Here is a 26,826-nt window from a genome sequence, read left to right on the forward strand (position 1 = left end):
AGGAAACAGATGTTCCTGTAAAATTTTTGTTATTGTCAAAAAATACACACAAAAGAACAATTGGAAGTAAACCGAGGCTAACAGTAAAAAAATACGTGGGGTGAAATTTGTCTTGGGTGTTAGCGCAAAATGGTCAATAGTGAATTCCCAATCCATTTCACACTTCATTTTTTCAATTCTATTGCTTTACAATCAAAATGTACTTAATATTAATAATGTCTTTGAAGTAATGTTTTGCATACAACAATCTGTGGAAAGCAAATGAGCAGTAATTAAATTTTACATTTTCATCACATCTCATGGGGATTAAAAATAAATAACCTTATGAGTTGCATTGTCTCAGATCCCCTTATTTGTTATAGTGTGGCCCTACTGAGTTTATGGTATAAAATAGAGGAAAAGAAAGACAGACTTGCATTTATGTAGTGCCTTTCAAAAGCTCAGGACCTTCCATAGCAATTTATAGTCAATGAAGTAATTTTGAAGAGTAGTCACTCTTGTAATCTAGGAAATGCCGAAGCCAATTTGAGCACATCAAGCTACCACAAACAGCAATGTGGCAATGGTGAGATGATTTAGTGTGTTGATGTTTTAGTGATGTTGATTAAGGGATAAATGCTGGCCAGGACACGAGGGATAACTCACCTGTGCCATGGTTTCCTTTACGTCCACCTGAGAGGGAATTGAGGGCCTCGGGGTGTGATATCTTATCTGAAAGATGGCACCTCTGACAGTGCAGCACTCCCTCAGTACTGTACTGGAGTGTCAGCTTAGAATTTTATGCTCAAATCCTGGAGTTCGACTTGAACCAACATCCTTCTGATAAGTTGGACAAACAATCCGAAAACAGTGGGCTGCTGAAAAATAAATTAAGAAATGTCCTCAAATTATGGACCTCAATGTTTAGGGTCACAGGATGATGGATTTTTCAGAAAGACAGTACTCATCTTCATAAATAATCCATGTAAAGATGTGTTACAATCCCTGGAGAGACTGATAACTTTTAGAAAGATCTCTGAATTTCCAGTGGCTGACTGGAAGGTTTCAAGTTTTAAGACTTTTATTGTAACAAACAAACTAAAAGCAACATTATCTAAATGCTATTCAGTAGGTAACTTATCTTCTAAAGTGCAGAAAAAGTCCCCCATTTAACTTTTAAAACAATAGAAAATCCCCCTCCATGGATATATTTTACTCTGCCCCTTAAATGGACACTTCATTCTCCAGGAATGAAGCTAAAGCTATTCTCAGCTCCCATTGGCTTGCTTCTTTTTTCCCTTTCTAGCCGATAACTTCTAATCTCCGAATTAGCCTGGAGATTCTTCTCTCTAGCCAAAGATAAATGAATCTTCCAGCCTTGTTTAAATCCTCACAAACATGGTCTCTTCAGTTTGAGTGCTAGCTCCTACCTGCCTTCTTTGTGGTGAACAATAGAGGGTGGCTGCCTCTATTTCTCTGCTCTCTCTCTCTTTCTCTCTCTCTCTCTCTCTCAGTTTCCTGCAGCCTGACCTGTCTGTGAGGTTCAGGGATATCTTAAGAAAAACCCTCTAACCTCGTGGCTCACTATAGACTCTTCCCCTCTCAAAACCATCTCCAGGGCAACATGAATCACATGAGCCTTGTATCCAGGTATAAATGCTAATTATCTATCCGCTAGTCCCCCAACTTCATTCCGTCTTAGAATTAAATAGACATTTTAAAGCATAACCATTCACAAAACCTGACATCCCTAGAAATGAAACTAGCTAGAAATATAAAATGGATAGCAAAAGTTTCTACAGGCATGTAAAAAAGAAAAGAGTAAGTAAAGTGAGCGTTGGCTCTCTAGAGAATGGATGAGTTAATAGCAGATAATAAGGAAATTGTGGATGAAATGAACAAATATTTTGCTTCTGTCTTTATTATAGAAGATACAAAAAAATTCCTGTAATAGCTATAAATCAGGAGGTGGAAGGGAAAGAGGAACTTGGTGAAATTACAATCACTAGGGAAGTGGTACTGAGCAAACTGATGGAGCTCCAGATGACAAGTCTCTGGGCCCTGATAGGTTTAATCTTAGGGTCCTAAAAGAGGTGGCTAATGAGATAGTAGATGCATTGGTGTTAATTTTCCAGCATTATCTAGATTCTGGAAAGATTCTTCAGACTGGAAAGTAGCAAATATAACCCCTCTATTCAAAAAGGCAGAAAACAGGAAATTATAGCTTGACTTCTGTTGTGGGGAAGTTGTTAGAATCGATCATTAAGGAGATTATAGCTGGGCGCCTAGAAAAACTCAAGGTAATTGGGAAGAGTCAATATGGTTCTATGAAAGGGAAGTGATGGTTAACCAACTTATTGGAGTTCTTTGAAGGAATGACATGTGCTGTGAATAAAGGGGAGCCTGTAGACATGCTGCACTTGGCTTTCCAGAAGGCATTTGATAAGGTGCCACATCAAAGGTTACTGCAGAAAATAAAAGCTCATGGTGTAAGGGTAACATATTAGCCTGGATAGAAGATTGGCTAGCTGGCTTAAAATAGAAAGTATGCATAAATGGACTTTTTTTCTGATTGGCAGGATGTGATGACTGGAGTCCACAGGGGTCTGTGCTGGGGCCTCAACATTTTACAATTTACATCAATGACTTAGATGAGGGGAGTGAAGGCAAAGTAGCTAAATTTGCAGATGACACAAAGATAGGTAGGAAAGTAGGTTGTGAAGAGGACATAAGGAAGTTCCAAACTGATATAGATAGGTTGAGTAAGTGGGCAAAAATCTGGCGGATGGAGTATAATGTGGGAAAATGTGAAGTTGTTCACTTTGGCAGGAAGAATAAAAAAGCAGAGTATTACTTAAATGGAGAACGACTGTAGAATCCCGAGGTGCAGAGTGATCTAGGTGTTCTAGTGCATGAGTCACAAAAAGTTATATGCAGGTGCAGCAAATAATTAAGAAGGCTAATGGAATGCTGTCCTTTATCATGAGAGGAATTGAACATAAAAGTAAGGATGTCATGTTTCAGTTGAATAGAGTATTGGTGAGACCGCATCTCAAATACGGTGTGTAGTTTTGGTCTCTTTATTTAAGAAAGGGTGTAAATGTATTGTAGGCTGTTCAGAGGAGATTTACTAGTTTGATACCTTGGATGAGCAGGTTGTCTTATGAGGATAGGTTGGACAGATTGGGCTTGTTTCCACTGGAGTTTAGAAGAGTGAGGGGTGACTTGATTGAAGTATATAAGATCCTGAATGGTCTTAACATGGCAGATGTGGAAAGGATGTTTCCTCTTGTGAGTGAATCCAGAACTAGGGGGCACTGTTTTAAAATTAGGGGTCACCCTTTTGGGACAGAGACAAGGAGAAATTTTTTCTCTTAGAGGGTTGTGCGACTTTGGAACTCTTTGCCTCAGAAGGTGGTGGAGGCGGGGTCATTGAATATTTTTAAGTTTGAGGTAGATAGACTCTTGTTAGGCAAGGGGATCAAAGGTTATCGGGAGTAGATGGGAATGTGGAATTTGAAACACAAACAGATCAGCCATGATTTTACTGAATGGCGGAGAAAGCTCAAGGGGCCAAATGGCCTACTCCTGTTCCTATTTTGTATGTTTGTGTACCTCCCTGTCAGCTGCTCTGGTCCTTGTTTGAATATCTCACATCTTCTTCCTAGTAAGCCAACTTGGGCCTCTGCTTTAACTTTAAACAACCAAGCCACCCACCCAAGCTTGTTGCCAGGCAGAATACAGAACAGGTAACATAACCTCCTTCCTTCCTCCATTTTAGACCATAAAACGTAGTAGAAGTAGGCCATTCGTCCCGTCGAGTCTGCTCCACCATTCAATGAGATCTTGGCTGATCTAATAATCCTAAACTCCACTTTCCTGCCTTTTCCCCATAACCCTTGATTCCCTTACTGATTAAAAATCTGTCTATCTTAGCCTTGAATATACTTAACGGCCCAACCTCTACAGCCCTCTGCAATAAAGAATTCCACAGATTCACTACCCTCTGAGATAAGAAATTCCTCCTCATCTCTGTTTTAAATGAGTGACCCCTTACTCTGAGATTATGCCCTCTGGTCCTAGACTCCCCCACAAGGGGAAACAACCTCCAGCATCTACCCTGTCAAACCCCCTAAGAATCTTATATGTTTCAATAAGATTGCCCCTCATTCTTCTAAACTCCAATGAGTACAGGCCCAACCTACTCAACCTCCCCTCATAAGAAAATCCCTCCATACTCAGGATCAACCTAGCGAACCTTCTCAGCACTGCCTCCAATGCCAGTATATCTTTCCTTAAATAAGGGGACCAAAACTGTTCACAGTATTCTAGGTGTGGTCTAACTAGTGCCTTTTATAGTTTTAGCAAGATTTCCCTATTTTTATGCTCCATTCCCTTTGCCAACATTCCATTTGCCTTCCCTATAACCTGTCGAACTTGTATGTTAGCTTTTTGGGAATCATGCACAAGGACTCCCAAATCCCTCTGTGCTGCAGCCTTCTGCAGTCTTTCTCCATTTAAATAATATTCAACCCCTCTATTCTTCCTGCAAAGTGCATAATATCACATTTTCCCACGTTATATTCCATCTGCCAAGTTTTTGCCCACTCACTTAACCTGTCTATGTCCCTCTGTAGACTCCTTGTGTCATCCTCACCACTTGCCTTCCCACCTATTTTTGTGTCATCTGCAAACTTGACGATAATACATCTCATCTAAGTCATTAATATATATTGTAAATAATTGAGGCCCCAGCACTGTTCCCTGTAGCACTCCACTAGTTACAGGCTGCCATCCTGCAAATGCCCCCCTTATCCCAACTCTCTGTCTTCTATTAGTTAGCTAATCCTCTATGCAGGCTAATATACTACCCCCAACACCATGAGCTCTTAACTTATTAAGAAGCCTTATGTGCGGTACCTTATCGAACACCTTTTGGAAATCCAAATATATTACATCTACTGGTTCCCCTTTATTTATCCTGCTTGTTACTTCCTCAAAGAATTCTAATAAGTTTGTTCGGCATGATTTCCCCTTCATGAAGCCATTCTGACTCTGCTTGATTAGATTATGTATTTCTAAATGCTCAGCTATTACATCCTTTATAACAGACACCAACATTTTCCCAAAGACAGATGTTAAGCTATCTGGCCAATAGTTACCTGTTTTTTGTCTCCCTTCCTTTTTGAATAAGGGTGTTACATTGGCCGTTATCCAATCCTCTGGGACTTTTCCAGAATCTAAGGATTCTTGGAAGATTACTACCAGTGCATCCACTATCTCTGTAGCTACTTCCTTTAATATCCTAGGATCCAACCCATCAGGTCCAGGGGACATATCAGCCTTTAGTCCCATTAGTTTCCCTAGTACTTTTTCTCTAGTGATAGTCATTGTATTTATTTCCTCCTCTCTTTTGCCCCTTGATTATTTAGTATTTTTGGAATGCTATTAGTGTCTTCTACTGTGAAGACTGAAGCAACGCATTTATTCAACTACTCTGCCATTTCCTGGTTCCCCATTATTATTTCCCCAGCCTCATTCTGTAAGGGGCCTATGTTCACTTTGGTCTCTCTCTTCCTTTTTATATATTTAAAGAAGCTCCTACTGTCTGTTTTTACAATACTTGCTATTTTACCCTCAAAGCTTACTTTCTCCCTCTTTATTATTTTTTTGGTCATCTTTTTAAAACTTTCCCAATCCCCTGGGTTTACCACTAATCTTTGCCATATTGTATGTTTTTTCTTTCAATTTGATACTGCACTTAACTTCCTTGGTTCACCATGATTGGTTTATCCCCTTCCTTGAATCTTTCTTCCTCACTGGGATATACCTTTGTTGTGAGTCATGAACTATTTTCTTAAATGTCTGCCATTGTTCACCAACTGTCTTTTCTGCTAAACTGCTTTCCCAGTCCACTCCAGCCAAATCTGCCCTCATTCCATTAAAATTACCCTAATTTAAGTTTAGCACAGTTGTTTCTGACCCAAGTTCCTCATTCTCAAACTGATTGCTAAATTCTACCATATTATGGTCACTGTTTCCTAGGGGGATCCTTTACTCTGAGATTATTTATTAAGCCTGCCTCATTACACATTACCAGATCCAAAATAGCCTGATCTATGGTTGGACTCACAACATATTGTTCTAAAAGACTGTCCTGAATACACTCTATGAATTCTTGCTCATGTCTACCTCTGCCAATTTGATTTTCCCAATCTACATGAAGATTCAAGTCACCCATGATTAATGTACTGCCTTTTTTACATGCCATCATGCCTGATTTATTCTCTGTCCTACAGTATAGCTACTGTTCGGGGGCCTATAGACTACTCCTACCAGTGTCTTCTTCCCCTTGTTATTTCTTACCTCCACCCATATAGATTCTACAGCTTCCGATCCAAGATCCTTTCTTGCTATTGTACTTATTCCATCTCGTACTAACAAAACTACCCCACCACCCTTTCCTTCCTGCCTGTCCTTTCGAAAAGTCACATACCCCTGAATAGTTAGTTCCCTGCTTGCATCTCCTTGTATCCATGCCTCCTCTATTTGTGCCATTAATTCATTTATCTTGATCTAAATACTACATTTAAGTATTAAATGAAGCGCGTCTAAGTAAAGGGCCATTAATTTTGCCTTTTTAACATTTTTTCCCCTTTTGACCCTATTTGCTGCTGGTTTTTTTATGTTTGTACACTCTGTCCCTTCCTGTCACACTCTGGGTATCATTACCTAAATAGCTGGCCTGCAAGGCTGCCATGTCCTTTTGCTTTGTAACCCTACGTATCCCCTTTCCAAAACCTTCCCCCCTCCCCCTCTATTTAGTTTAAAGCCCTCTCTACAGCCCTAGCTATTCGGTTTGCCGGGACACTGGTCCCAGCACGGTTCAAGTGAAGCCCATCCCACCAGAACAGCTCCCTTCTACCCCAGTACTGTTGCTAGTGCCCCATGAGCTGATTTTATCCCAAATTAAAAAGACAATTCTAAAACATAACAATCTTATGAATTTCATATATGTATCAGATGACATAAAATGAGTGAACATTTTTGAATATTTAGCCAAATTGCTCTTTAATCACTGTTACTTAGTGTGTCAATGGCTATGGTTGTACTTTTTTATCCTGGAGCACAAATAGAGGGGATGGTTCGCGAATAGGGAAAAGGAAATTTTTGATTGGTTTCTAGCAAATTTCAGACTATCAGAAGAGCGTGACAGAATGTTTTGTATTGCATAATTATTACATGCAATACATTATATACACACATTAATATATTAGTGATTTTAACAGCCACAATTCTTTTTTCTTTCAAAACATTAATTGGGCCAAAAGAAAGGATTTCTTCACGAAAAAATAAGGATATTCTTTGTGAGGCCATACAATAGAACAAAGATTTCACAGATATATTTGAAATTTATGAAACTTGAATAACATAATTATGGAACATATAATGATGTGTTGATAATGGTAGTAGTCAGGGCCTATTTAATTTGCAGTTTCATCAATGATGATTGTTTTTTGCTGAGTAGATGGTATAATGTGATAAATAATGTATCAAGCACTTATATTTTCATTTTCTGATGACACAGAATTATGAGTTTCACTACTGTTTTGGGGCAAGTCTGAGGATCAATGGATCAATGTGCTGCTTAAAACTTTTATTAAAATGTCATATTGTGGTTTACGTAGAATCATAGAAAAATTAAGTGCAGAAAGAGGCCAATCAGCCCATCATGTCTGCGCTGGCCAAAAAGAGAAAAAAGAAACTAGCCGCTTATTTTAATCCTACTTTCCAGTACCTGGTCCGTAGCCTTGCGGATTACAGTACTTCAGATGCAGATACAGGTATTTTTTAAATGAGTTTAGCGTTTCATAAGAACGTATGAATTCGAAGCAGGAGTAGGCCACTCGGCCCCTCGAGCCTGTTCTGCCATTCAATAAGATCATGGCTGATCTGAATGTAACCTCAACCCCACAATCCTGCCTATGCCCAATAACCTTTCACCCCCTTGTTAATCAAGAATCTATCTAGCTCTGCCTTAAAAATATTCAAAGACTCTGTTTCCACCAACTTTTGAGGAAGAAAGTTCCAAAGACTCAACCCTCAGAGGAAAAAATTCTCCTCATCTCTGTCTTAAATGAGCGACCACTTATTTTGAAACAGTGACCCCTAGTTCTAGGTTCTCCCACAAGAGGAAACATCCTTTCCACATCCATGCTGTCGAGACCCCTCAGGATCTTAAAGGTTTCAATTAGGTCGCCTCTTGTAAATTCCAGTGGATACAAGCCTAACCTGTCCAGCCTTTCCTCATAAGACAACCTGCCCATTCCTGGCATTGGTCTAGTAAACCTTCTCTGAACTGCTTCTGATGCATTTACATCTTTCTTTAAATAAGGAGACCAGTACTGTACACAATACTCCAGATGTGGCCTTACTAATGCCCTGTATAACTGAAGCATAACCATTACTTTTGTAATCATTTTCCTTCACAATAAATGATAACATTCTATTAGCTTTCCTAATTACCTGCTCTACCTGCATAATAACCTTTTGTGATTCATGCTCTAGGACACCCAGCTCCCTCTGAGTCTCAGAGCTCTGTAATCTCTAACCATTTAGATAATAAGATTTTTTATTCTTCCTGCCAAAATTAAAAATTTCACATTTGCCCACATCATACTCCATTTGCCAGATGTTTGCCCACTCACTTAACCTATCTATGTCATTTTGTAGCCTCCTTACATCCTCTTCACAATTCACTTTCCTACTTATCTTTGTGTCATCAGCAAATTTAGCAACCATTCCTTCAGCCCCTTCATCCAAATCATTGATATAAATTGTAAAAATTTGAGGCCCCAGCACTGAGCCCTGTGGCGCACCACTCGTCATAGTTCCAGCCTCAACTACCAACTTAGGCATGAATTCCAGATGCCCACCACCCTGTGGGTGAAAAAGATTTTCCTCATGTCCCCTCTAATCCTTCTACCAGTCACCTTAAACCTATGCCCCCTGGTAATTGACCCCTCCACTAAGGGAAACAAGTCTTTCCTCTCTACCCTATCTAGGCACTTCATAATTTTGTACACATCAATTAGGTCACCCCTTAGCCTCCTCTGTTCTAAGGAAAACAACCCTAGCCTATCCAATCTCTCCTTACAGTTGCAATTTTCATGCCTTGGCAATGTTCTTGTAGATCTCCTCTGCACTCTCTCCAGAGCAATTATGTCCTTCCTATAATATGGTGACCAGAACTGTATACAAAATTCCAGCTATGGCCCAACCAGCGTTTAATACAGTTCCATCATTACATTCCTACTTTTGCATTCAATACCTCACCCAGTAAAGGAAAGCATTCCATATGCTTTCTTGACCATCTTGGCCACCAGTTCTGCCACCCTCAAGGACGTGTGGACATGCACTGCAAGGTCTATCACTTCCCAATAACTTGCCGTTTATTGAGTATTCCCTTGCTTTGTTTGCCCTCCCCAAATGCATTACCTCATATTTTTCCGGACTGAATTCCATTTGCCACTTTTCCGCCCACTCAACCAAACCATTGATATCATTCTGGAGTCGACAGCTACCCTCTTCACTATTAACTACATGGCCAATTTTTGTATCATCTGCAAATTTCCCGATCATGTTTTCCACATTTAAGCTAAATTATTAATATATGCAACAAACAGCAAAAGCCCCAACACTGAGCCCTGTGGAACACCACTGGAAACCGTTTTCCATTCACAAAAACATCCATTGACCATTACCTTTGTTTCCTGTCACTGAGCCAATTTTGGATCCAACCTGGCACCTTCCCCTGTGTCCCATGAGATCTCACTTTCCTGACCAGTCTGCCATGTGGGACCTTGCCAAATGCCTTATTGAAATCCACTGCACTACCCTCATCAATCCTCCTTGTTACTTCCTCAAAAAATTCTATTAAGTTAGTAAATCACGATCTTCCCATAACAAGACCATGCTGACTACCCCTGATCAATTTGTACTTTTCTAAGTGACAGTTTGTCCTGTATCTCAGAATTGTTTCCAATAATTTGCCCACCACTGAAATCAGACCGACCAGCCTATAATTTTTTACCTATCCCGCATACCCTTTTTATATAATGGTATGATGTTCACAGACCTCCAATCTCTGGGACTTCGCCTGTACCTAGTGAGGATTGCAAAATGATCCTCAAGCCATCAACTATTTCCTCCCTGGCTTCCTTCAACAGCCTGGGATACAATCCATCTGGCCCTGGTGATTTATCCACCTTCAAGGATGCCAGCCCCTCAAATACTTCCTCTCTCACTATCCTTATTGTATCTAATATTTCACACTCCTCCTCTTTAACAAGAATGTCTGCATCATCCCTCTTCTTAGTGAAGACAGAGACAATGTGCTCGTTGAGAACCCTGCCCACATTTTCTGCATCAACGCACAAGTTACCATGTACATCTCTGATAGGCTCTAGCTTTCCTTAGTTATTCTCTTGCTCTTAATGTACTGATAAAACATAGGATTTTCTTTGATTTTACCTGCCAATACTTTTTCGCATCCTCAAAATATTGTTGCAGTTGTACTTTAAAAAACATAGCATTTATTGCAATAAACATTTGATATAATGTCAACATAATTGTGCACATTGCCGGAGAAGCGGGCCCAGCCACCATTTTACGTGGGCGGGCCAATTAAGGCCCGCCCAGCGTGATGTCCGGCGGGAAGTGCACTCCCTGTGCGGTCGGGGGGGATTCCCTAAAGGCGAGAGTGTGCTCTTTCGTGCATGCACACGAAAGAGTGCACATCGCCCTGAGGCTAAGTGCAGCCTCAGGGAGATCGCCTGGACTTTGAAAAATATTAAAAATAGAGAAAAAAAAATCCCTTACATGTCCCCCTCATGTGACAATGTCACATGAGTTGGGACATGTTCATAATTTACATAATAACTTTATTAAAATTTTTAAAACCCTGCATGAAACCTCATTCCGCCGCTGGATGAAGTTTCATGTTTTTTCTAATTCCCGCCGGGGCTCCTGGCCTGCCCACCAACATTAAGGTTGGACGGGCAGGTCCTTCAATTGGTTAAATTATCCTGTCAATGGCCTCAATTGGCCATTGACAGGTCGGCGGGCCCGCAGCTGATTTTGCTGCGCCCCCGCTTTCCTGAAAATTTAAATGGGGCGGGATGATGTCGGAGGTTCCGCCCAATGTCATCCAGTGTCATTTGACATATCAGCGAGCGAGCCCTGCCCCCTGCTCACCAGCAGCAAAATTCTGCCCATAGATTTTAAAAGACCCAGGCAAAGAAACATGATACCCTGAACAAGTCAAATTCAAAGTGAGTTCACACAGAGACACATCCCACTATTACTCTACTTTACAATAAATTCCAATAAAATTATGGAAATTATTATATCTTCCTGACAGAGAACTACAACTATCATTGGGGTTAGTGATTGCTGGAGCTTGTGGGTGCTAGGGGATCATCAAGGAGTTTACATTTTGGAGGTACTTTAACAGACTCTGCTGAATGAATTAGCTTTTATCCATTAGTTGCTTGGAGAAAAAGACTGTCTGGAGGCAGCAGTTTGGTACATACAGGCTGCAGGCTTTTCACATTTGTTGGATCTTAAACTGCCCCCCTTACAAACAGACTTCTCTCCTTTATACATATTTTCCCCTTTGAATGCAAATCCCCATTGTTTCTCTATGTCTTTGGACTTTACCCTTCTGATAATAAAAATTTCACATAGCACTAAGTTTTACCAGTAACCTTTAGGAAAAATAAACACACTCTTTCTAAACTTCACCTGGCTTGGTGACACATTTCATTCCCTTTTTTGAAAACAATCTAGTCTGGTTTATTTAAAAATGCAAATTTTCCCTTGACTCCTATGTTTCTTAACTTCCCCATGTTTTTCTAATTAACATTTCAAACCTAACCTCTCTTCTTACATCAAAGCACCAAGATTAGCTGCCTCTGATTCAATTAAGTCTCACACACACACACGCACACATAGGCACATCCCTTTATTACTCTATTTTACAATAAATTCCAGTAAAATTATGGAAATTATTATATCTTCCTGACAGTGAACCACAACTATCTTTGGGGTTAGTGATTGCTGGAGTTTGTGGGTACTAGGGGATCGTCAAGGAGTGTATATTTTGGAGGTATTTTAACAGATTCTGCTGAATGAATTGGCTTTTATCCATTAGTTGCTTAGGAGAAAAAGACTGTCTCCTTGTGCTGGGAAACTGGTGATGCACTTCTCTTTGCTGGTTGAGATCAACTTATTTGGAATTGGTTTGGTGGCTTCAGGTTTAATACCCATCTTGGGTTCCCAGCCAGAATTCTATTATACCTGGTCACCCAGTGCTAGTATCTGAGGGCGGAATTTTCCGTGCCCATTGGCGTTGGGCATCATGGCTGGCTTGAGTGGACAACATGGCGGGAAGGCCAAAAATCAGTTTCATAATGTCGTGAAACCAGTTTTCAATCGTCCACGCCGCCCATCAATGACATGCCACGTTACCCGTCGCCGCATGGTGGGAACTTCATTGTAATATGCCTGCTTATCATTATATGTCCAGCCCGCTAGAATCATTCCCCCATTCTGGGTCACCCACAACTGTACATAAGCGACATGCACTTGATGAGCTTCACTTCACTCGGGACTTTGAGGCTTGTTTGCCTATTTTGCTTTGGGCAGCACTCGTGGTCATCAGCAGCAGTCTTCACAGGCAGCACCACATCACTTTTAGGTGGGATCATGGGCAGGTCTCTACTTATAAGATGGGGGTAGCTTTTCAACAGCTTGTTTGGGGAAGGGGCAGAAGTGGCCTCAGGCAAGGGAAGAGGCTGCAGGGCTAGGGCATTACTGGAGAAGGGGCTATCCCAGGGTGTATGTGGAGGCACATGTTGACCTGTGCAAGTGGCCTCAAGAGGGTGAGGGCTGAGGAGGCAGTCTCCAGAGGAGATGAGGCCAGATGGAGATGTGAGGGTGTGTGAGAGAGTGAGTGGTGAAGTCCCTTGAGTTGGCAGTGAGTGAGATGCCAGTGAATGTATGATTGCCTTGTGAGTGTGAGAGTTTAGAGTCATGAGATGGTTGCCTTACCCTGGCAGCACGGATGAGATCATTGATCCTCTTTCTGCGCTGGATGGCAAACCTCTTCTGTGCAGCATTGGCACTGACCACCTCTGCTACTGCCGCCCAAGTCAGAGTGGTGATGTTGTTGCCCCTCCTACGGCCAGAGCAGGAGGTAGAGGACATCATGGCAGGCCTCCACGGCGTCCAAAAGACGTTCCAGGGACGCGTTACTAAATCAGGGGCAGCAGTCTTCTTGCCTTTTGGGACATGGACAGGTTGCCCCATCTAACTGGGTCAGTGTCCATGTTTTCTGTGAGTGGTGTGGGAGAGGGAAAGATTCTTTGAAAATGCAGAGGTTTCCGTTATTCCGAAGGATTCAGATGTCTTTATCTGCATTTAAAAAGCTATTGGATACCCACATATAGGGAGTAATTTATCTTAAAAGCAATTGTCAATGTTTCTACAGCCAGGATAAAAATGAAGGAAATGTGGCAATCTTGTATAACCTTGTTGGAGAACTGTGTGGCAAAGCTATGGCCGTTGATGGAAAACTAGCCTGTGAAATACAGAGAAGGAAGTCACCCTCTAATGTGTCAGGTGCCTATATTACACCAAGGGACAGCATTAAGGCATGTGCTTTGGTCTTGTGCAATAATTATTGTGCTAAATGGCTGCCCGGTGAAATTCCCCATTGGTGCCCTGGACTGAATTGGAACAGTTTTGCGAGGTGGAGCATGTATGCAACCTGAATGTTATTTAATGCTTGAAAAACATTATAAAATGGAATAAACACTAACTGCACCTTATAGAATCGTGGAACGGTTACAGCACAGAAGGAGGCCATTCGGCCTGTCATGTCCTGCCTACATGAAATTTCATCTGTCACATATCTGTGGCTCTCTTGACAGAGTAACTCCTTTAACCCCACTCTCCCGTCCTTCCCCTGTAGCCCTGTAAACCTTTTCTGTTCAGATTATTATCCAAAACCATAAATGAATCTACCTCCACCACATTGTCAGACAGTGCACTCCAGATCCTAATCACACACTACATGAACTGGAGTATTTTGTCCAATTCTTGGCACCTCACTTTAGGACAGACGTAAAGGCATTAAGGGAGGGTGTAAAAAAGATTTATGAGACTGGTTCCAGCGATAAGGGACTTCAGTTACTGGGTAGATTGGAGAAACTGGGGTTGTTGTCCTTAGAGAAGAAAAGGCTGAGAAGGTTTGACAGAGGTGTTCAAAATCATGAAGGGTCTAGACAGAGTATATAGGGAGAAACTTTCCCTTGATGGAACGGTCCAGAACCAGAGGACACCAATTAAGGTGAATGGCAAAAGAACCAAAGGCAACATGAGGGAAAACCTTTTGGGTAGAATTTTAAGGCCCCTCGCGCCAGTGGGATTTTCCGGTCCTGTCAAAGTCAATGGATTTTGTACGGCTCACCACCTTTTACAGCCCTGCCCCTGCTGCAACAGGCCATAAAATTCCGCCTTATAACTTGCTTGTTTTTGTACTTTATGGTCCTATTTATAAAACCCATGATACTGTATGTTTCTTAACCACATTCCCAACTTGCTCACCCACATTCAACAATTTGTGCATATATACCCCTAACTCTCTCAGCCCCTGCACCCCTTTAGAATTGTACCCTTTATTGTATATTGCTTCTCCTCTTTCTTCCTCTCAAAATGAATCACTTCCAGTTTCTCTGCATTAAATTTAATTTGCTATATGCCCGCTCATTCCACTGCCCTATCTATGTTCTCCTGGGTCAATCATTTTCCTTATTACAGTTCACAATACTTCCATGTTTTGTGTTCTCTGCAAATTTTGAAATTGTGCCCTGTACACCCAAGCCTAGGTCATTAAGATCAAGGAAAGCAGTGGCCCTAGTACCGCCACTGGGGCACCCCACTGAATACCTTCCCCTAGTCAGACACACAGAAGTTGAGGATTGAGTACGTGGTTCAGAGTCCGGGATCACTACCAGGCCCAGAGTCATGGCTGCTTTACCAGCTGTTAGTGGGCAGGGCCTCGGGAAGGGCACAAGCTCAGCTGCAGCCTGAGTTACCACTTAGAGAGCCTGGAGTGGCTGCAGGCAAACAGCCCAAGGAGGGCAGGAACAGAAAGATTCCATCTTACTAGGAGAGACTGGGAATGGGTCCCATTCCAATGGGAAAGGCCAAGATTGGGTACCTGTCTTACCAAGAGAGGCCGGGAATGGCATCCATCCCACTGGGAGAAGCCGGGAATAGGTCCCTGTCCCATCAGGAGATCTTGGGAATTATTCAGGAATAATAACAGGAGCAGTCTATTCAGTTCCTTGAGACTTACCAACCGTGCTGAATCAAACATTGAGGCTATAGCTGGCAGCGCTATTCAGAAAGGTTCCTTATTATGAAACCCAATCTGAAATGAAAATGTGCAATTGGAAAATCTCTAAACAGAGGATTAGTTTAGTACATCAGCCATACCTCTTGCCTCCATGCTCCATTTTGGTTCCTAAATATCACCTCCCCTCCTTTTACCTCCCTTCACTATTTATATACTTATAGAAGACTTTTGAATTCCCTTTTATATTAGCTGCCAGTCTCTTCTCATACTTTCTCTTTGCTTCTCTTATTTCTTTTTCATTTCTCCTCTGAACTTTCTATATTCAGCCTGGTTCTCACTTATATTATCAAACTGACATTTGTCATATGCACACTTTTTCTGCTTCATCTTACTGAAAAAAGAGCCACGCCTAGGCTTTAAATCTTGCACTCATCAGGACACTCGCAAGAATACCAATATAAGTGGGAAACAACAAATTATACTGCATGAGCCATGGCAATGCCATTTGCCAACCAATCAGCACTCTCTTCACATGCAGTATAAATTGTTGTTTTCCCCCTTATATTGGTATTCTTGCGAGTGTCCTGATGAGCACATGATGAAAAACTTATACGTGTCTCTTTTTTCAGCAATATTCATCTTACTCTCTATTTCTTTCATCATCCAGGGAGCTCTGACTTTGTTTATCCTATATTTCCACTTTGTGTGGAATGTTCCTCAGCTGTACATGAACCATCTCCTCTTTAAAGGTAACTGATTATTCTGTTACAGTTTTGCCTGCTAACCTTTGAAACCAACTTATCTGGGGCAGATCCGTTCTCATCCCAGTCAAATTGGCCCTCCCACAATTAATTCTTTTTGCTCTGGATTGCTTCTTGCCTTTTTCTATAGCTAACCTAAACCTTACGACACTATCATCACTGTCCCCAAATGTTCCCCTACTGACACTTGATCCACTTGACCCACGTCATTCCATAGAACCAGATCTAGCAATACCTCCTTCCTTGTTGGGTCGAAAACATACTGATCTAGAAAATTCTCCTGAAACTCTTACCTCTCTTCTCCCTACACAAGTGCTATTCCAGTTATATTAGAATAATTGAAGTCCTCCATTGTTACTACTTTGTAGTTTTTTTTCACCTCTCTGCAATTTCCCTGTAAGTATGTTCCTCTATTTCTTTCCCACTAGTCAGTGGCCTATAGAACACACTAGCCCATCCAGTTCAGGAAATTGGAGTCATAGATCTGCCATTCAAGTATCACCTTGCAATTCTTGCATGAAAATCTGTCAAAAAGATTAATTTATGATGGGATAAAAACTTACAGAAGCTGTAATATTTTTAAAAAATGGTTAGCAAAAGAGAAGTGTTAGAGAAGGGATTAAGGCAAGATTTCTAAAGCTTTTGCCAAAATTCAATTATTCATTTCTAGGATCGAACAGGAATGCATCCAGGGTATCAGACTGCGGCAGAATCCACAGCTTAATGTTTGCACTTGTACTTCTGTGTGTCCCTCCTGTATCTGAGGCTATGTGCCTTTTTGGTGCTATTTGTAAAGTCTCAGTATCGAGATTAAATTAGTCCACAAATAATTATTTTGAGTGTATAAGGTTATCGCACATTGCATGATTATTTTGTTCTAGTGTTGTGTGCAGTGCAAAGAATATGAATTAACAAGAATTTTTACAAGACCTGGATGCATGTTACTCATTTTTATTCTGTCAGTGAAGTAACTTAATAATTCTACTTTCTTTGATTTGAGAATTGAAGAGGTGTGTTGTTACCCAACCACTGTGCCACAGTATAGCTGCAAAAGTAATAGGCAAAACTGTGGCTGGGATATTCTCAAGGCTTTGGAGAATGGTCTGTGAGGTGGGAGGGATCATAAAATGGCACTAAAAGGTGTCAAGAGGGAAGCGCGATGTGTTTACATCGTGAGTGGATATCACCAGAGGCAGCAGAGCTGGCGGGAGGAGAGTGCACTAGAACACGACAGGAAGGTAATTAAGCCTGTAAAGCAATCAATTAACTGCGATTTTACCACTTTTTTCCAATTTACGAGTTTGCACGGGTTTCAGAGCCTCGCCAAGTATAATGAGGCAGAAGCTCAGCGGAAGGTTGGTGTTGGCTGCAGTTGGAGCCATTGTGAGAGATAGTGTGGCTTGGCGAGGCACGTGATGCTGAGTAGTGTTGAGTGTCCTCTCTGACTTGGCAAATGCATGTACGCAATAACGGGCAGGGAAGGATGCAAGGCCCAGAAAACTGAGTGCAGCAATTTGCCATGGGTCTCATTTGTATGGGCTTTGAGATTTCCAGTGAGAAGCAACATCAGAGACGGAGAGAGCTATAGCCACAAGCAGCAGGGCAACAGCACCCAGAGGGGCATCAAGAAGATGAGGCTGGATGGAGGCATGGATAAAGAACGCAACCAGCCTCTCACAGGGAGATGACACTACTCACACGAGATATTCTACTGTCAGAGGCTCAGCTTTCTGCAAATGTTGCAGCAGCAGTATTGCCAAAGACTACACCTCCCCAGGGAGATGGTAAGTGAGCCGTGCACCACGATAGAGGATGAGCTGAGCCCAATGGGAAATGGGCACCATATGCCTCACAATAATTCCTGGAATCTTCTGGAGTTATGCGTGGGATCTGTCAGTCTGAGGCTCATCACTGCAACAGATGGTCACCAATACCACCTTCAAAAGAGAGGCGGCAATACATGTGCTTTCACTCCGTTCTAGAAAGTCAAGCTAAGAGAATGGTAGGATTCAGGGCCATTAATGGATTTCCCCAGGTGCAGAATGCCATTATCTGCACCTCTGTACCTGGTAATGTGTAATGAGACAGGATTAATTAATGTCCTCACAGTAAAATATCCCCTTGGTAAGAGTGATCATAACATGATCGAATTTCACATTCAGTTTGAAGGTGAGAAATGTGGTTCTGATTTAAATAAAGGCAATTGCGAGGCTATGAAGGCAGAGTTGGCTAAAGTTGAATGGGAAAATAGGTTAAAAGTTAAGGTAGGAGAGAAGCAGTGGTAGACATTTGAGGAGATATTTCATAACTCTCAACAAAGATATATTCCGTTGAGGAATAAAGACTCTATGAGAAAGATACACCATCCATGGCTAATTAAGGAAGTTAAGGATAGTATCAGGTTGAAAGAAAAGACATAAAATGCCGCAAAGATTAGTCAAGGTAGCCAAGAAAATTGGGAGAACTTTAGAAACCAGGACTCCCTTGCTGTTCTGTCCTGGCTTACCACATGTACAAGTACTGCTGGCTATCTTTTAAAGATGGTGCCAGCATTGCCTGAGCGGAATCTTCCCCTGCCCATGTCGCCTAACTTGCCTGCTCCCCTCCCACTGACCCCCACCACCAGCCATTAATTGGCTGGTCCTGAGAATATTGTATTTGCAAGTCCAGCCCTGTCCGCACCACCACACCACCAGCTCACTTTCTATCCTGACGTTGGGAGTTGGCTACTGCCCAGTAAAATCCTGGCCTATGTATTTATGACTTAGTAAGTCCTCAATGAAAAGATTGTCATGTGACATTATACACAGGGCATGTATGAAATATTGGGAGCTCTTGGACGAGACACATAGCGAACTTCTCCAAAAACAATAACTTGTCTTTGTATAGCACCTTTAACATAACACATCTCAAGGCATTCACAAGAATATTATAAAACAAAACTTGATCCAATAATAGGGCTGGTGAAAAAAAGTTTGGTCAGAGAAGTACGATTTAGGGAGTATCTTAAAGGAGAAATGTGAGGTAGAAGGGTGGAAAGGTACAGAGTTTAGTGGTCAAGCAGCTGAAGGAACAGCCTCCAAAGATGGAGCAATTAAAATCAGGAATGTTCAAGAGGCCAGAATTAAAGGAACGCAGACATCTTTTGAGGATTGAGGGGCTGGAAGAGGTTACTGAGTTAGAGAGGGGTGAGGCCATGGAGGGATTTGAAAATAAACATGGGAATTTTAAAACTTAAATAAAAATATTAGCAACTCAAAGATGGAGGTCCAAAAGCTGTAAGCTGACGTTAATCAAGTTAATGAGCCAATAATGTATTCTTCAATAAGAATCTATTAATTACTGATATGATTAAATAATTAATCATTTTTATACATGTAAGATGATACCATTTGCTCTCTGAATCCCAGAAGATTATAGCTTTGCAAAATTTACAAATCAATTTTATATAAAAGAAAAATCTGATGAGGCAACAGTATTTATTGAGATTATAAACACAAATCGAGCAGTTGTAGGATGAAATAAAACTTACACAAGTGATTTATTAAATACTTTCATTTAAAAAAAAATCAGAATAATTATTAAGCCTTTGCAACTGCATTCTGAGCCTTTGCTCCATATGATGCATTGCAGAAGTGCTGGCTGCCAGATGTTAAAGCTTAAATGACCTAGAGAGCCATTTCTAAAATGCTTACTATACTCCCTGGTGTTATCACTGCAGCTGACCATATTTCTGTGTCTACCAAAATGCACTGCTAGCAAAATCAGTAATAGACTACAATAACAAATAACTGTTCCAGTGGTCTGTGCAATTGAAATTGTTCAGAGACAGCATTATAACAAGACTTCCTGAATTTGATGAAAGCTTTGTTTTAGTATTTTATGACATCCTTAGAACTCAGCTGCTCAATAGCTCACCCCAGACTGTTAATGTGACACACAAAACACCCAAAATGTCTCCCAATATCGTATGTTGTAAATTTTGTTGGGTTTTTATTTTGCTTGTGTGGGGTAGTGGTTTAACACTCTTCTAAGGTTTTCTTCTCGATATAACCCGCAATGCCAGGGTAACAGTTTCCACTTTCTGTCACCAGTAAAGTATGAAATAAATTTGTGCAAGTTCATAACATAAAAACAGTCCACAAAATCAAGTTGTTTGCCATGAGTTAACATTAAACTCTCAATGCAGTTGGGAGCCTTAAAAATGACTGATGTGAGAATTACCAAGAGTTGGGAAGGCTCTTCTGAGTTTGAAGTTAAGCAGGAAAGAGGAAGCAAAGTGTTATTTGAATAGAGATAGACTGTGGTACAGGGGGTCTGGTTGTCCTGGCAAATGAATCACAGCAAGCTAGGATGCATGTACAGCAGGTGATTGGGAAGGCAGGTAGAATGTTGCAAGGAGATTTGAGTATAAAAGTAGGGAAGTGTTGCTATAGCTGCTATAGGGCCTTGGTGAGACTGCATCTGAAGTACTGTGTATAGTTTTGGTCTCCTTACAAAAAATTAGTTTGAAACCAGAAACACTATGCACCATCTTTTTATTGAAACTATATACCTAAAAGGGTTATTTTCAGTATTTGATAGATGAGTACCACCCTTGAAAACTGAATTATAAGATGTGAATTTTGAAGATACGTATGTGCAGCAGGGCTGCTTCCATTTCATGTAGTAGATATTCTCAAGGAAAGCATGATTGGAGAGGGAATACCATCAGTAAACAATAACTTGCATTTATATGATGCCTCGAATGTAGTGAGAATGCCCCAAGGTGCAATATTGACAAGCATCTGTCTTTGGTTAATCTGTCCCAATTTTTAAAAATGGTAAAAGTCTTAATGTTTTTACTGTTCATTACCCATTGAGGTTTAATCTCATCACAGCTTTCTGACAACCACTCTTGAAGAAGCTGCAATTTCAGGTTGGATGCAACAGCTGCCAAGCCCTGTCCCTTGAGAGCAGCAGATTATAGTTATTCCACCTCTAATGGACTGCATGCAACAAACTTCGCGTTTCATAGGCTTAATCATTGTGATCCCTAATGACAACTCTGCCCAGTTATCTCAGGATAGGGACTGCCTCCTTCGGTATGACAAGTTTCTTGATGATAAATTTGACACCTTGTGCACATCTAATAATACCATGGTGCTGTTCATTAGGCAAATGTTTACCCCTTCATTTAATGTCCCTCTTGAAAATTTGGAGCATAATGTTGATTCCAGATACTTCAATTTTCACCCACTGACTGGGCTCATAGCTCTTCTGCTACAAATGATATAAATTCAGTTTATGTCCAAATTTTCCTTTTGAAAATATGGGCGGAATTGTCCCACAATTGCACTAAGTGCGGTAGCGGGCATGAAATGCGCATTTTACCTACCGGCCGCAATGGCGGGTTTTCACCCCGCATCATCTGCTTCCCTCCTCATTAATTATGCAGCCACGGGAAACATGCCAGCTTGCTGGTGGGTGGTCTCTGAATTTCCCGCTACACCGTTACCTCACTGTTTCCTCACTCCGGGTGCCATTTCTAAACTGCAGACACGCACACAGTTCCCAATGCTTGCAGCCCAGGACTGCTCCAGTGAAGACATGGCCCTGAAAGCCAAGAAGAGTTCAGTTACCTGTCACTGGAATGCCTTTCGGAGGCCCGCCGTGATGTCATCCAGTCCCATTCTGGCCGCAGGAAGTCCAGCAATCTCACCACTCCAGTTTGGGAGGCGGTAGCAGAGGTGGCCAGTGCCAATGCTGCACAGAAGAGGTTGGCCATCCAGTGCAGAAAGAGGATGAATGATCTCATTCATGCCGCCAAGGTAGGGCAACCATCTCATCACTCTAAACTCACACACTCACAAGGCCATCACACATTTACTGGCATCTCACTCACTGCTACCTCAAGGGACACCACCACTCACTCTCTCACACACACCCACACATCTCCATCTGGCCTCATTTTCTCTGGAGACTGCTTCCTCAGCCCTCATCATCTTGAAGCCACTTGCACAGATCAGCTTGTGCCCCCACACACACCCTGGGATATACCCCTTCCCCAGTACAGCCCTCATCCTGCAGCCTCGTCCCTTGCCTGAGGCCACTTCTCCCCTTTTCCCAAACAATCCCTAGCCTTGCAGCCATTGAAAAGCCACCCCCGCCTTACGACTGGTCTGGTAGGTAGAGACCTGCCCATGCACCCCCCCTGCGAAGCCTGGTGCTGATCACCCTGAGTACTCCCTGAAGCAAGGTAGGCAAACACACCTCGAAGTCCCAAGCAAAGTGTAGCTTGCCAGGTGCATGTTGCTTATGTACAGTTGTGAAACACAGTGTGATTGTGCCTGGATGATCCAGTGTTGGGGGGATGATTCTGACAAGCAAGGTTTATAATGAGATGCTAAAGTATTGAAATTATGTTTCTGACATGCGGCAGCGGGAAACGCGACCTGGCATTGACAGGTGAAGCAGACGATCGCAAACTGGCTTCATGATGGTGCCAAAGTGATTTTTGGCCTACTTGCAATGTTGTCCACTCATGCCATTAAAGATACCCACTGCCAACGGGAGTGGAAAATTCTACCCTATGCTAGACAGGAACTTCAATTTACCAAAGGTCCTAACATTGAGACTCCCAAAACCTCAATGTCACTCCACCAGATGTTCTTAATATGGATCCCATCAAAACTATTCAGCTCTAGACCTCATCATAGACATGATCCTGACATGGACACTGGAGCTGAGCATCAGAGGATAGCCAATATTAGCTTCCTTTGACATCAAGGCAGCATTCAACCAAGAATGGCACTAAAAAACCTAAGCAAAACTGAAGCCAATAAAAGATAGAAAGACTTGCATTTAGATTGCGCCTTTCATGACCACTAGACATTCCAAAGTGCTTTGCAGCCAATGATGTATGTTTTGAAGTATAGTCACTGTAGCAATGCAGGTCAAAGCGTAAAAGTCTCCAGTGGTTGCAGCCATATCTGACACAAAGGAAGATGGCCATGATTGTTGGAAACCAATAAATAGCAGCCCCTAGGAGTTCCTCAGAACAATGTCCTCTGCCCAGTCATCTTCAGCTGCTTCATTAATAATGATTTCTCTGGGCAGAATCGTCCCAGATTTGCACTAAGTGCGGTAGTGGGCTGATAAAACGACGTTTTACCCGCTGGCCATAATGGCAGCTTTTCACGCTGTATTGTCCCAAATCACCCACATTAATTATGCATTCCCAGGAAATACGGCCTTTCCATGGTGGGTGTGCTCTCATTCACCCACCATGCCATCACCTTGCCACCTCATCCCACTGGGCGCCATATTTAAAGTCTAGCCGCATGCACACATCTCAGTGCTTCCAGCCCAGGACTACTGCAGGGAAGGTGTCCATGAAAGGCAAAAAGACTGCAGCCCCCAGGTTTAATGACGCATCTCTGGATCACCTTTTGGACGCCTTGGAGGCCTGCCACGATGTCCTCTGGCTCTGGCTGCAGGATGGCAGCGGCGTGACCAGCCAGGCTTGGGAGACAGTGGCAGTGGTGGTTGGCACCAATGCCCTGCAAACCACCCAGTGCCGCAAGTGGATGAATGGTCTCACCAGTTCCACCAGGATAATTCACTCTTCTCATCACCCTTAACTCACACACTCACAAACCCACCACACATTCACGGGGATCTCACACCTTAAGGGACAACACCACTAACTCTCACACACACCCTCACATCTCCATCAGGCTTTTACCCTCTCTTTCTCATGTCCTCATCCTGTCTGTGGCTCCGCTCATGACACAAACATTCCATGCAGTGCCATGTGTCCTGCTCACATTCTCTCTGTCTGTTTTCATGCTGGAGAAGCTGGCTCACATCAGCAGGGAGAGGTCCCAGACCTGGGGTGGAGTGGCCCACATTAGGCCCCTTACTCATTTTGAGGAGTGTGCCATCTCACTGACTGGTGAGGACAGGGACTGTGCCTGTGGTGACGGTGAGGTCAGCAGTGAAGACCCTCGTGAGGATCCTGCACCACATCATCCCTCTCTCTTCACAAATGTGAGTGCTCTCTCTCCTGCTTTTGACTCTGCTGCCATGCACTAGTTATCTCTACTTTGGTTCACGGGGAGCTCTGCCAAGCGACTGACAGCCTCAGCCAGCCAGTCCCTCAGCTCCATCCACATCCTGACCTCCAGTCAATAGGACACCTCCTCCATTGAAGAGCTGGAAATAAGCAGCCTGGAAGACCTGTCACAGCGCTTACCCACACCCTCCCCCAGCGTAGAGACATGTATCGGTGGGACCAAGATCTAGAGCAGGCTCAGGTTCAAAATCTGGTGGTCACCACACAGACACAGTCCGCAGCAGCAGGAAGCAGGTTCGTGCGAGCTCCCAGGCACTTGGAGGACTGCTGGGGATCAGGCATCTGTGAGGTCCGAGTCAGATGACAAGCCTGTAGATTTGGCCATTCATCTCATCCTGGAGAGGCAGCAAAAGGCATGGGAACATCACGCAGAGCTGTTCATGAATGATTCCAGTGTTCAGCTCCATTCACAACTCCTCTGATAGCTGAAGTCAGCTTGCAGAACATTAGCAACATCCACATGAGCCAAAAAGTGGCAGTAACATCTACATCTTATAATAACTGGCAACAACCATCTGCAACAATAATGCAGAATCTTCAGCTGCAATACCATCATCAAGTGCCAAAATCACCAACCTGAAATAAAAACAGAAAATGCTGGAAATACTGAGAAGATCAGTCAGTATTCGTGGAGTGACAAACAGAGTTAACATTCTGATTCTGATGTGAGCTCATCAACCTAACTCTGTTTTTCTCTCCACAGATGCTGCCAGGCTTGCTGAGTATTTCTAGAATTTTCTGCTTTTATTTCAGATTTCCAGCATCTGTAATATGTTGCTTTTAAATGACCAAAAGCTTAAAGGGTACACCTATATCAATATCATGGGAAAAAAAGAGCAGCGAATGTGCTGGCTATTTTAAGATGAATTATTCTCTTCCTGACCCCTCAAAGTTTCCACCATCCATAAAGATTAATCACCACCAGCCTAGATACATACACCCACAACAACATTCATGCAGCTTCCAGGACAGAGCAGTTTGCTTCCCTGCCATTGTACTCAGTATTCATCCCCTCTGCACCATCACACTGTGGGTGCAGAATTTACTATCTGGCTTATTGGATGCACTGCAGTACCTTGATTAGCTTACTTTCTTCACAATCTCCGAGAAAGACAACAGCAGCAATTTTGTGGTAACTTCATTTCCTACTTCCTCTACAATTCAAACACCTTCCTGACTTGGACACATGGCACTGTTCCATCATTGTCACTGGATCAATACTCTGAAATGCCCTAACTGACTAGTTGAGGGACATGGATGTTTAAGCTGGTAGGTGGAATGCTGATCAAATAGACTGTTTTCAACTGGTTGGTGTTGAGCTTCTTGAGCTTTACCCATCCAGACAAGTGACCAGTATTCCATTGCACCCCTTACTTGTGCCTTTTAGGTGGTGGAGAGGCTTTGGAGAGTCAGGAGATGAGCTGCGCACTACAAAATACCTAGCCTCTGACCTGCCCTAATAGTCATGGTATGTATGTGGTTGGTCCAGTTGAGTATGAAGTCAATGGTGATCCATTGGCAGGGTATTCAGCAATGATAATGTTATTGGATGTCAAAGAAAGGTGGTTATATTCTCCCTTGTTCAGAATGGTTATTATTTAGCAATTGTGTGGTGAGAATGTGGAACAAAATTAAATTAAAATACAACATTAATCAACACTCTGTGGTGCAATAACTTTTCAAATGACTATAAAATGAGTCAATTAAATTGAAGCAACAAAAAAAGAAGTCAAGTCTGAGGAATACATGATAGTCAGCCTACTCTCAATCCTCATCATGAAAGGTATAACAATGCTGTCAAGGGGCTCTTAGTCACCAATAAGGTGCTCACCAATGGTCAGTTTGGGTTCTTCCAGGACCACTTGGTTTCAGATGTCATTGGTCCAAAAATGGAGCCTATTTCCAGAAGTAAGACGAGAGTGACTGTCCTTGACATCAGGGCTGCTAAACCCTGTCCCTTGAGAGCAGCAGATTATGGTTATTCCACCTCTAATGGACTGCATGCAACAAACCTGCTTAACCATTGTGATCCCTAATGACAACTCTGCCCATCTCAGGATAGGGACTGCCTCCTTCGGTATGACAAGTTTCTTGATGATAAATTTGACACCTTGTGCACATCTAATAATACCAGCCCTGGCCAAGATGAAGTCAAGATCTTGCTGCATGCTTGCATGGACTGCTTCATTATCTGAGAAACTGTAAATGGAGCTGAAAACTGCAATCATCAATAAACTTCCGACATTACGATGGAGGGAAGTTCATTGCTAAAGGCAGTTGGACCCAAAATACTGCCCTGAGGAATTCCTGCAATGATGCTGCATGACTTGGGATGATTTGTCTCCAATTACCATAGCTGTCTTCATTGTGCTAGGTATGACTCTGGACACCAGAGAGCTCCCCCATTTCTATTGACTTCAGTTTTACTATGGTTCCTTGGTGCCAAATTCAGGCCAATACTGCCATGATGTCAAGGACAGTCACTTTCATCTTACTTCTGGAAATAGGCTCCATTTTTGGACCAATGACATCTGGAACCAAGTGGT

The 26,826-nt window shown here is 42.4% G+C and overlaps 1 protein-coding gene across 1 annotated transcript in view; it reads left to right on the top strand.

Moving 5' to 3' along the window:
* pde11a (phosphodiesterase 11a) overlaps positions 1-26,826 on the top strand; it is a 400,690-nt gene that overhangs the window by 78,184 nt on the left and 295,680 nt on the right. The gene's annotated exons all lie outside the window — the stretch shown is intronic.

Source organism: Cetorhinus maximus, chromosome 11, assembly GCF_964194155.1.
Source record: "Cetorhinus maximus chromosome 11, sCetMax3.hap1.1, whole genome shotgun sequence".
Taxonomy (NCBI): Eukaryota; Metazoa; Chordata; class Chondrichthyes; order Lamniformes; family Cetorhinidae; genus Cetorhinus; species Cetorhinus maximus.